This window comes from Lactuca sativa, chromosome 1, assembly GCF_002870075.4.
Source record: "Lactuca sativa cultivar Salinas chromosome 1, Lsat_Salinas_v11, whole genome shotgun sequence".
Lineage (NCBI taxonomy): Eukaryota > Viridiplantae > Streptophyta > Magnoliopsida > Asterales > Asteraceae > Lactuca > Lactuca sativa.
The window spans coordinates 149,999,477-150,012,673 of NC_056623.2; positions in this window are offsets into that span (position 1 = coordinate 149,999,477).

Here is a 13,197-nt window from a genome sequence, read left to right on the forward strand (position 1 = left end):
CGTGGATCCCTCCAAAATTAAAGCTATTGAGAACTGGTCAGCACCGAGGACGCCTACAGAAATTCGTCAATTTCTAGGCCTCGCTGGCTACTACCGTAGATTCATCCAAAACTTCTCTCGGATTGCGAAGCCTCTCACCATGTTGACGCAGAAGGGTGTATCTTTCGATTGGGAAGAGAAACAGGAGGAGGCATTCCAAACCCTGAAGTGAGCCCTATGCACCGCACCAGTATTATCCCTTCCCGAAGGGACAGACGATTTTGTAGTATACTGCGATGCATCAAATCAGGGGCTTGGTTGCGTCTTCATGCAACGGGGTAAGGTCATCGCCTATGCCTCAAGACAGCTAAAGACACATGAGGTGAACTACACTACTCACGACCTCGAGTTAGGAGCGGTCGTCTTCGCACTAAAAATCTGGAGACACTACTTGTATGGGACGAAGAGCGTGGTGTACACTGATCATAAAAGCCTCCAACACATACTGAACCAAAAAGAACTCAACATGAGGCAGCGTCGATGGGTCGAGCTACTTAACGATTACGACTGTGAAATTAGATATCACCCGGGGAAAGCCAACGTAGTAGCAGACGCCCTGAGTAGGAGGAGTATTCTGGTCGAAGAACCAAGTCGTTGACGATGACTATCCATTCGCATCTGTCCACACAGATCAAAGAGGCTCAGCTGGAAGCCTTAAAGCCTGAGAACGTGACGGGAGAATCCCTGCGCGGAATGGATAAAAATCTGGAGGTTAAGGGTGACGGAGCCTACTACTTCATGGACCGAATCTGGACTCCACGCCATGGAGGTTTGAGAGACTTGGTCATGAGGGAAGCTCACAGCACTCGCTACTCCGTTCACCCAGGTTCAGATAAGATGTATCTGGATCTCAAAAAGCTATACTGGTGGCCTAACATGAAAGCGGAGATCGCTACCTTTGTGAGCAAGTGCCTTACTTGCGCGAAGGTCAAGGTCGAATATCAAAAGCCATCAGGACTTCTCCAACAACCAGAGATACCGGAATGGAAGTGGGAGCGGATCACAATGGATTTCATAACCAAGCTAACCAAGAGAGCGGGTGGATTGGATACCATTTGGGTCATCGTCGACAGATTGACCAAGTCTGCACACTTTCTACCCATCAAAGAAACGGACAAGATGGAGAAACTCACAAGAACATACATAAAAGAAATAGTACGGCTGCATGGCGTCCCCATATCTATTATCTCAGATAGAGATAGTAGGTTTACTTCGAGATTTTGGCAATCACTTCAAAAAGCACTAGGGACGAGGCTGGACATGAGTACAACCTACCATCCGCAGACCAACGGACAAAGTGAGAGGACGATCCAAACCTTAGAAGATATGTTGCGAGCTTGTGTGATCGACTTCGGTAAATCGTGGAATACACACTTGCCTCTTGTGGAGTTTTCCTACAACAATAGTTATCATACGAGCATCAAGGCAGCTCCATTCGAAGCCCTCTACGGCCGAAAGTGCAGATCCCCACTGTGCTGGGCTGAGGTGGGTGACACTCAGTTAGCTAAAGGACGAGTTCCTGACAGCGCCCTTACTGGTCCAGAGATCATTCGAGAGTCGACCAAGAAGATTGTACAGATACGTGAACGACTAAAAGCCGCTAGGGATCGACAGAAAAGCTACGCCGACAAACGAAGAAAACCCTTGGAATTCCAGGTGGGAGACCGAGTCCTTTTGAAGGTCTCGCCCTGGAAGGGCACGATATGCTTCGGAAAGCATGGAAAGCTGAACCCAAGGTACATAGGGCCTTTCGAGATTCTAGCCAGAAATGTCTGTCTGACGAGACTCTCGTGGTCCCCCTCAAGGAAATCGAGGTCAATGAGAGCCTCAACTTCATGGAAGAGCCTGCGGAGATTATGGATCGGGAAGTAAAACGAACGAAACAAAGCCGCATCCCAATTGTGAAGGTTCGGTGGAACGCCAAGCGGGGACCAGAATTCACTTGGGAGCGCGAGGATCAAATGAAACTCAAATATCCCCATCTTTTTGCCTAATAGTTTTGTAACTACCCTCTGTAGAAATTCTAAATTTCGGGACGAAATTCCCTCTAACGGGGGGATAATGTGACAACCCGAAACTTTCATCCTATGTAAATCTCGTGGTTCCGAATGTGTGTTTTGGACACAATATAGTCTAGATATGGGTCTTAGGAGGTGTTGGAAAGTGTTTTGCATCATGAAATCAGATTAAACACACCAGAAGAGGTGTGTGCGGCCACACTTTTATGTGTACGACCACACACCCAACCGAACACCCTCCAGCCTCACACCCAAACATATATATAGCTGGGTACCTTCTTCATTCATTCATTTGGATACTCCTTACTCTCTCCCTACTTTCTCTCTCTAAAATCTTGAACCAAGAACACCTTGAAGACCTCATATTTGTGATCTAGTTCATCTTCAAGCTTATTAGTGGTAAATACTTGAGTCCTAAGCCTTAAAACTCATCATGTTCATCATATTCATGGACCCTTGAAGGTGTATGGCCGCACACCTTCATGAAGGGGCAGCACACATTCAAATCTCCTTAGTGTGAAGAGCAAACACCTCATTTGGACTCACAAAGGGAGTGTACGGCCGCACACTCCTGTGTATGGCCGCACACACACACTAAACGACCGCACACATTTGTGTGCACCCTCACACACACATCTGGCCGCACACCTTAGCCGCACACTCAATTTCTAGGCCATGCACTCACTCAAATGCCCACTTTTGGCCCTAAACTTGCATGAATCATTAAGTATGGATCATGAGACACTTGTATTCAGTAATGCCGATCCCTGAGAATGTTTATCCATCATGTTTAAGCATGAAACATCCTAGTTCTAACCCAATTGTGTGTCATCACATGATTTATAGGAACCATTGGCAATCAGGGCATCCGTTGACACTCGAACCTTTCGATAAACAATGAGTTCATACCCCTTTAATGAACCTTTCAAATGTTTTATATGTTTTAGGGGGGGGGATACAAGTAAATCATATATATTATGGAAATTAATACAAGTCAATTATTCATGTTACGGAAAATAATCACATGTGATTCACTATCCGTAGTTCAAATCACATGTGATTTACCACTATGTTTTTCTTATAAAAAGGATTTTGTCTACAAAACTATTTTGGATAAATAAACAAGTTTCTAAATATTCTCTTTTGACAAGATTTTTATTAAATAAATTCATTATAAAATGTACCCACACTAATATATTTATATAAGTAAGACTTGAAAGACTTAGGACCGATAGCTCGCCTTATTTCCTGTTCTTGTTTGATTGTGGACTTAGGGTAGTTGTTATCCGTCCGACTGTCGTTGATTTCTTAGTTATATATCATATATATTAGCGTTGGATACGAGTATTTTCATTTCATTTGATGTTTAAACCACTAAAATGACAAGTCTCATACATACTAAGTTAACTATAATTGGTATAGTTAAGGTCACTATTACTCGCTATAGCTACTACTCTACACCCTATAATACACAATATTATGATACTATACACTAATAAGAGAACACAATACGAGTTATACAAAAGACCACTTCGCTATAATACAAGAGAAAGCACTAATCAGGGGATAACACGCTAATTCACTATGAGATACGCTATTCGCTACATACTATGCCCGGAGTTTTTCGACAGAAAGACGACGCTACATGTATAGATCTATACGGGGCAGACACTATTACATCCTGACTGAGAACCTCAGTCCGAGCCGTGCAGGCCCATGGATGCCACTATTTCTCTACACTATGCATGACCGGGAAGGTCATGGGGTACTCTATTACTCACACTATTAGTAGCATACAAGGAATACACTACATTCACATTAAAATACTAAACTAAAGGTTAAGTTAATATCCCGAAGTAACCAAGTTTCTAATACTAAAGGAAGTTGGTACCACTATTATTGACTCCAGGCATAACTTACCATATTGCATTACTTATTTGAGAGTCACTATTATACTTTTACGATAAATGTTTTCAAAGATGGAAATGACATGTTTCTTAAAGGTTTTCATTTAAAATGTATTTTTGGAAAATATAGGATTTTCTAGGTTTTACTACTACTTATGACTGTAAATTACAGCTATTCATACTATTGGTTCTAGAGCTCTTTATACAAAAACTCACACTAAAATCTTATGAACTCACTAGCTTTATGCTGATATTCGTTTTCAAAATAACTTGTATCCTCAGGACAAAGATAGACAATTACAGGTGCAACTTTTTGGGGAAAGTGGAGCTTACAAGGTCCATCTCCTATTTTTGATTTACTTTTGATGTTGTTGAACATTACAAAACACACTGCAATTAAACTCTATGAAATGCAATGGTTGTATGTTTCTTGTTTTTACTATTATGCAATTGTGATGATATTGTACATGACGTCCTCCACCCCGAAACGTATTCCGCCGTTATCGGTTTTGGGGTGTGACACTAGTATCCAAGCTCAAATAAGGAAGAATCGGGACTTTTGGCCACTTTTGAGGTGTTTACGGCCTAAGGAGGCTCTTAGGACGTAAACTCCTTTTTCTTGTCCCAATCATGTGATTTTTGAGCTATAAAGACAATAATGCATGTTTAGAACAAGCTAGGGTAAGGGGACTTACGATTGGGAGGCGTTTGGTTGCGGATTTGAGGCGAAAACGGGCTTGTATGAGAGAGAGTTTAGAGAGAGAGAGTAAAGGGGTGGAATGAAGTCCATTCCCCCTTATATATGGGTTGGAGTTGGAGCTCAGTGGGAATCTACCCGATACTGGCGTTATACGGGGGCTTTTGGTCGCACCCGATTTAGTGGTCGTAATAATAAAAACCAACTTTTTCCAATTAAATGGAAATGCAACTTAAGTGTTTTTATTTACTATATTACATGACCATAAGTAACATATTCAATGAACAACCCCTAATTATACCGATAAGACATTATTGTTTTTTTATAACTATATTTACATATAGACACATATAATATTTGTAATCGTAACTAAATGCTACCTACACACACAATATTTGTTTATTCTTAAAGCCAATTCATAATATTTTGACACACATAATAAAAGGTACATGACCATAAGTAACCAATAGTAACTTGTTTTATTTTCTTGCATTAACTAAGTACAACCAGTATAGAACCGCGCTATGGACACACAAATATTTAGTGTGACCATATGTATCACCTTTTAGCTACTTTGTCTGTTATGTGGCTAAAAGGCACCAGTTTATAGACACACAAAGAACTAACTCATGTGATGATACTTTTATCTATTGTCTCTCATAAAAAAAGTATGACAATCTTAATCGATACCGGTGGCTGATTATGACCTATGGCCTCAGTGTTCGAGTGTGACTAATATTTTTCACATTTGGTATAATTAGGTGTTGTTCAAGTTTTGATTATCTATATAATGGCCACGTAAACTAATTTAAATGTATCCAAAAATAGTCTCTAAATTTTTTTAGTGACCTTTGGCCACACTTTTAATAAAAAGTGTCACAGGGCGTTTTTCGAAAATTGTGACCATAGGTCATTTTTGTACTAGTGACCTCAAAGTAAAGTTGAATATGGCAATTAATGTAAAAGTGATATGTAATTTTATAAAGGGTAAATTTGTCATTTTTTGTTCTATTATTCTGCGAGCTATATTTATAAGGAAATTTTTTTTGGAAGGAATTATACTACTTTAATGTAATTAGTTCAATATAACTCAATAAAATCTTCCTGTTTCGTCCAATTCTTCGGCGTTTCCATCCCCACAAAGCGGGGATTCTTCCCTAGTTATACATTTTTTGGAGTTATAGTCACAAAATATACGTATAAATCATTTTTGTTAAAACTCTACATAAAATGATTATTAAAGGAGTATATTGTTTTGATTTTAAAAGACTATCAATTTGTAAATTATGGAGTGCTGTGATGATATTTTAAGAAAAATATTATGAATACGTATATATTAAAATTTCATGTTATAATGTATAAAATATAACAAATATTTAAAATAAGAAATGTTTTATCATCTTAACGGGTAAAATAAATAGTAATTTAAATATTTAATATTTTTATATTATGAAATATTAAATTTAATGTTTGTTATATTTTGTAGTTTCTGTTATAAACTATTGACGATATATATATATATATATATATATATATATATATATATATATATATATATATATATATATATATATATATATATATATATATATATATATATATATCGTTAAAAGTTGTGGTTTTCACTTGTGTTGAAAACTACAATGTTATGCTGCCCAAATTTCTTTGGGAAACTCTTATTACTTATTATTCAAAGTTAAATAACTTTTATAACTAAAAGTCTCCAACGTGGAATAACTAAAGAATTGTGAACAAGAGTACCAGATCTTTATGTGAGTTTACTTTTCATCAAACTAAGAACACAAACTTAGTGAAGACCTCTGTAATAACCGTTAATCCTTAAAGAGGGGGAGAATGTTGTGTATATATTTATATGGGTTGACACCCCCGTGTGCAGTTGATATCTACAACCTTCGTATGACGAGACAAAACAGACGATAACTTTGTATTTTAACCCATTTTTGTTTTGACGATGATTAAGCGTCATCAGAACTATTTTATATTTAACATATGTGGATACAAATCATATAGCTAGTTATTAAACTCTATATAACCCCGAAATACATTACCAAAATACTAATATAAATTAAAATTATGTGTATTGGTGATATTGTTGTAGTAATAGTATTTATTTACATAAGATAAATATTTAGTAATTCACTTCTTAAATATGTAAATCTTTACTTATGCATTATAAATGAAATTGACTTCAAAGATTATAACAATTCAAGAAAACAAGTTCATCTAATCTATATTTATTTAGAATTATAAAGATGAATAACTCTTTGTTTATCGCTTTTGTATTTATAAAAATTGCATTTTTATAAAACTTTCAGCGTCAAAACCTATGAAACTCACTAACATATTTTGTTAACTTATTTTTAAAATATGTGTATTCTCAGGTAACCATGAAGCCGAAGATAGAACATCGGTGCTATGGAAACTATATTTCATTCCTTATAAATAATCGTGACATGTTTTTCTTATCGTTAATGTTTAAAGTATTGTAATGTTTCCATTTCCAAATTAGAAGTCTGTAATATATTAATTATCATACATTAAATGTTCAACATACGTGGTTGACTATGATCTAATTTTTAACGTTGCGACTCCGACATTTTCCGCCATTCGTCGGGGTGTGATAGATTGGTATCAGAGCTAATAACTATAAAGAACTCAGTATTTTCTTATGAAAATACAACTATAGTTTAGGGATAATTCTTATAAGATTAAGTAGACCTTTATCCTACAAATATAAAAATGTCACAAAGCATCGATTAATAAAAAATATTAACTTATATATATTTATAAGTTCTGTGAAAATTAAATTTGAAATTTTAAAGAAAATACATAACAACTTAAAACCCAAGAATTTAGGTCAATTACCCAAATAGGTTTTATAATACATAGGTTTTATCACAACTAGACCTAGGTTGCGCACCTACGTTTTATTATGATAGGGCCTTATGAATTATTTAACTTAAATGAGGTAATTGATAGACTAAAAGCTTGGTGAATTAAGAAATTATATTTTACAAATATTAATATGGTAATTATTTTTTAATATAATTATTCTTTAATTATTAAAAGTTATTTCTCTAATTAGATGGATGAATTATGGCGAATCATCAATCCCCCGGCCCACACCCACCAATATTTGCAGGGGACCCATACTTTCCGGATTTCCCAACTGTTCAAGACCAAATTCCAGTAGCTGAAGATGTACCGATCTCAGATAGGGAAAATGATATGGAAGAAGAGCCGAAGGAAGATCCGAAAGAGGAGAATCAAGAAATGGAGATTGTTAGTGACGAATGATATTTCCCCCAATCGTTCACCTATCAAAATGTTTGACGTCGCCTCAAACGCACTGCAAGAATATCCATTCCTAACCTCAAGGACTAAATAACCATTTCTCTTACTCAGGCACCAAAGTCAATACTTGGGTGGAATAATGACATCAAGCAGAAGCCAAAAAGAAGGGACAAACCTTGGGGATTACACCTCCAACTTCCTCCGGCATTGATGCACTAGCGAAAAAATGGGTCACCTGAGTGGAAAAATGTGACAGTTAAGTGATGAGGCAAGGACCAATCATGGCGAGATGACACAAAAGTGAACCAGAATGTCTATGATCGAAGAAAATTGGGAAGATGACCAACTCACAACTGAACCTCCACTGGCACATGGACTACTATCACGGTCGAGTGATGCATCTAGATGTGAGGGTTAAAGCAGCAGAAAGTCAAAATAAGATAGATCTCTCATTGGCCGATAGACTGGAAGAGAGCAACCGACTTTTAGAGGAAAAAGTTGAGCAACTATTTCTAGCCAGGGACTCATCTGGAGGGTCGCAGTAAGCAAAGTAATGTATTACGATTGTAGCGGAAGGGTGATAAAGTAGACAAAAGTTATGTAGTCTTATCAAATTTAGGTAGAATTTCAAAAATCATAAATGATTTAGGATTATCTAAACTTAATTATGAACTTTAGGACGTTGTAAGAAATATGTATGGTGTTTTTATTAAAATTTCAACGGTAATGAATGATGTAACATAATTTATGTATGAAATATTGATGAAGGTATTAACATATTATGTTTTCATAATTAAACCATGCTGTATTCGGTTAAAAGTACATCATGGACTTATAAACCATTATTCTTTTATTGTTCTTTTTGTCAAAACAATCGTTTAAATAATAGTGTTATAAATGACTAACATAATGGCATAAACTTCCCGTCTTCTACTAACCATAGTGGGAATTAGAAAATGCCGCCAAGGAAGAGTCCCTGCTTAAATCCTAAGGGAACCAAAAATCCTAAGCCAAAAACTACCGGTGAATCCGAGAAAATATATCAAGTAGAAATTCCAGCGATTGAAATCTCAAAACCAGAGGAACCAATATCACCCCAACCGAGGAGGTGCAACGCCTGATTTTCAGGTAAATTTCCTAAAATATAAAGTGTTTATTGATTTTATGAATGGCCTAGTACGTTGGGCGTAGCATGGCGAACCCTGGACATGGGTCTTTCCCCCCTAGTATATTGGGAGTACCTAAGCCAGAGGCAAACCCTAAATTTTAAGGTTGGACCCTATTTAAGCACCATATGCCCAAAGGTTTCTCTCATTACCAGCCTCAATTGTCCCCAAAGCATTATCTCAAAACCCTAATCCCTTTTTAGAGAAATTTGAGCCTTGTGTGGGTTTTGGTGTGTGTTTTATTGCATCTTGAAGAATAAGAGCCTATTATAGAAGGACTAGTTTGGTAGGAGCTTGAAGATCCAAAACTCTCTTCACCTTTGCAAGCTTCTAGAGGTATAAAGCTTCAACCTTTATGACTCCATAGATTAGATCTATTGTTGGGATTGTGTTTGGTATGTTTTGATCCTATGGTTTGGTTCTTGTGAGTAGAAGTTACTCCAGAACTTGTATTGGTCATTTCTTGGTATTTCTGCAATTCTTGAATCATAAAAATGGCGTCTTTATGGGTTATTCTCAACCATGCATGATTTGATGATCTTAATATGAAGTTAGAGTGTTATAAATGCATGTTGGGTCATTTTGAGCCATGCAAAGGCATCAAGTTGATAACTTTATCGTTTAATACGTTTCCCTTGAGTAAGATCTTTGTTTTAGACATCTAGAATTAAGCATTAAATGCTTAATATGAGTTTTTCCATTATGAGGAGTACGCAGGGCATATAATGGCGTACGCTCAGCGTAGCATGTTTGAATCCTGATTTTCCCTTATAATGTAAAAGCTTGTACGTGGGGCGTACTCAACAAAACCCTTCTTGGGCCATTTATTGGGTATTAGGTCTTTTGGGATTAGGCCATGGCTTATCCGGCCTAGGGTAAGAAGGGTAAAAGGATCTTTTACCCTTTATGAGAGGGTTGTGATTGGACTTTAGTTGTGGCTATTACCATGATCATTTATTAGAGTTTGTTTGAATGTGTTCAGTTGAGGAGGCATCATAGCAACAACCTCTTGGTGTGTGTTTGTACATCATTTAATTGTGGTGAGTCTTCTCAAAATGTTTTGGCAAGTCGAATGCACCAATTTTGACCCATTAATTATTGTTATTTTAATTCTAGCTGTTTGTGTGACTCTTCAATGTATTGTATGTATTTGCATGTATATCAGCAGGGGCTCGATGCCAGGTGGGGCCTGATAAGTGTCTTGGGTGGGGCACATCGCATGTTATTGACATATCTATAGTAGGCAGGGCCTAATGATAGATGAGGCCCATTGTATGTATGGTATGTGCTATTTTGGGGAGAGCTTACTATACTTTATGCTTATTGTTTAAGTTTTCTTTCAAGTACATCTGGTTCAAAGGTGAAGTGTAACATCTTGATTTCGAGGTATGTTCAATTTCACCCTTGGTTTTTGAATGATTTTCAAAAATAGTCCCTAATGGTATTTTAGTAATTATCTAGAGAGGCTTACGTACGCTGGCCGTACGTGGCCAAGGTGCAAACCCTAAATTTTCGGTTTGGACCCTATTTAAGCATCATTATAGCCCCCATACCCCTCCTTAACTCCAACCTTTATTCCTCATTGACCTCATTTCGAAACCCTAAAGTGTGTGAGTGAATTTTGAAGCTTGGAGTGTTGTTTTCGTGCCATTTTGCTACTTTTGGTGGTGAAGAAAGAGCTTTGAAGTTTTAGTGTTTCACTCAAGGTCTTGGATCCAACATCTACAATCCCATGTGCAACTTCTGGAGATATAAAGTTCCAACCTTGATGAGTATTTCATTTAGATCCAGTTTTAGCTTAAAGTTGGCACCTTTTCCCCCAAATCTTGATCGTTGTAAGTATGGAATACTCCAAGACATTTTAATTGTCCTTTCAAATGTTATAGGGTGTGTTAAGTCATAAAAATATGATCTTGGACATTATTTTCTTCCCATGCATGATATAGGTTGTCGTAATGGTTCAAGAAGCTAGGGTTTTTGATGTTATGGTCTTATTATCCATGAAAAACCATAAAGTTGGAAACTTTATTGTTAAGAACACCTTTTAGGTTCTAGATCTGGATTTTAGATGAAAATTCTTAAGGATTAAGCACTTAATAGGTTGAGATGGTGACAGCTACATGTATTCGGCGTACCAAAGGGTATGTTATATGAATGTGGTTAGCCTTTCGTGGTTTGGTCAAGCACTTAGTAGGCCCCGTGTACGTGTCAAGCACTTACTTGGATGAATCGGTTGACTTTGCCCTAGATTTTGACCAAGGTTTACCTAGGGGTATTTTGGGTATTTTGATCTATATTCTAAGTTTTGGTCGCTATATTTTTAAAGGTAATTGGTAGAGTAGATTTTGGAGCAACATTGTATTTCCGTTTTTTCATCTATTTGCGAGGTGAGTTTTCTCATTGTATCCATGGGTCGAAGGCACCAATGTTAGCCCATTATTCGGTTATATAAAATGATAGCTGCTATGTGATGTGTACTTGTTTGTATGATCGGGTTAAAATACACCCCAGGGAGGGGCCCACTATGGTATGTTGGGTTGAAATATACCCCAGGACGGGGTCCACTATGGCATGTTCGCATTGAAATAAACCCCATGGCGGGGTGCGTATTTTTTTTCGGATTGAAGTATACCACATGGAGTGACCTATATTTGTATGTTTGGTATATGGTACTTTGGGGAACTCACTAAGCTTTGTGATTCCAGTTTATGTTTATGGTTTCAGGTACTCCCGATTCGAAAAGGAATGGCCCAACGTGATGGAACAGCATCATCCCCTCATGATTTCCACATTTTGATTAATTGTACTCTGATGTTTTATATATAATAATTTGGTGTTGGATTTTGAAACAACTAATGAACGATTTGATAGATTTCAAATGAAATTATTTATTACTCTTTTCGCCTGTTACAAGTTGGTATCAGAGCCTTGGTTTGACGGATCCGGGTACCCTTTCGGATGTGTTAGAACTCAAACTGAGGAAATGATAAATTTTTAAAGTAAAAATGAAATTGAACTTCTAAAAAGAATTTTACTAAGAAAAAGGGGTGTGATGCATGAAATCGGTTGAGCTAAACTAAGTGCTTCCTAAGATTACCCATACCTCTGTATTATGAGTAGTATGCTTGATATGAGAATTGCATGCTAGATTAGGGTTAAGGGCACCTTCAGGAATCATATGATAGAATTACCTAATTTCTGTGATGCCATATAGCCTAGGAGGACTGGATGTTATGTATTACTTAGAATTGATATCAGCTCAGTTAACTACTAAGTGTATGCTTTCAAAGTTGTATACGATTAGGATTATATAGCCCTAGAATGATGGATTTGGCCTCATTTTATGTTCCTTGTTTGGTTGTGGACTTAGGGTAGAATCATCATTTTATAGTCTATGTGATACTATTTTGTGTATAACTTGCATGCATAAGCTAACCAACATTGTTGATTGAGGTTCTTAGTATTGCGATCCTTGGGAGTTGAGACTTCCTAGGAGAGCTTAGGATATGTATGATGTTTAACATAGGCTTGGTATATGTTTTTAATGTGGTGAATTATAGGAATCATGAATGCTCTTGAGGAAGCTATATGTAGGTGTGAAAGGTAGTATTGGGCCCGTACTAATGGAAGCACATGATTTATACATGAGATAAGGGTAGAACTTAAAGCTCTAAAGAGGCCTGTATAGTGAGGATTTCCTCGATTCATATATTGATTATTTATACTTTTGTGTTTCTATTTGAGTATGGTGATGACTACTCGAGGAGGTTCGGGTTCAGGTTCAGGTTCTGGCATAGGCACGGAACCAATTGATGAGAGGTTCTGCAAGTTCATTGCGTCTGAGGTTACTCGTGGTATATTAGATGCTACTCTTGTGATGTTTGGTACCATCAAGGAGGGGATTATAGAGCTGATGGATAAGAGGCTCATTTCCTTTCGAGCTAAGATTGTTGCGGGTCAGATTGGAGCCCGAACTCCCTCATTTTGGGAATTTAAGGCATGTGGAGCTCCTGAGTGCTTTGGGGCTAAGGACCCCATTGCTAGCCGAGGATGGA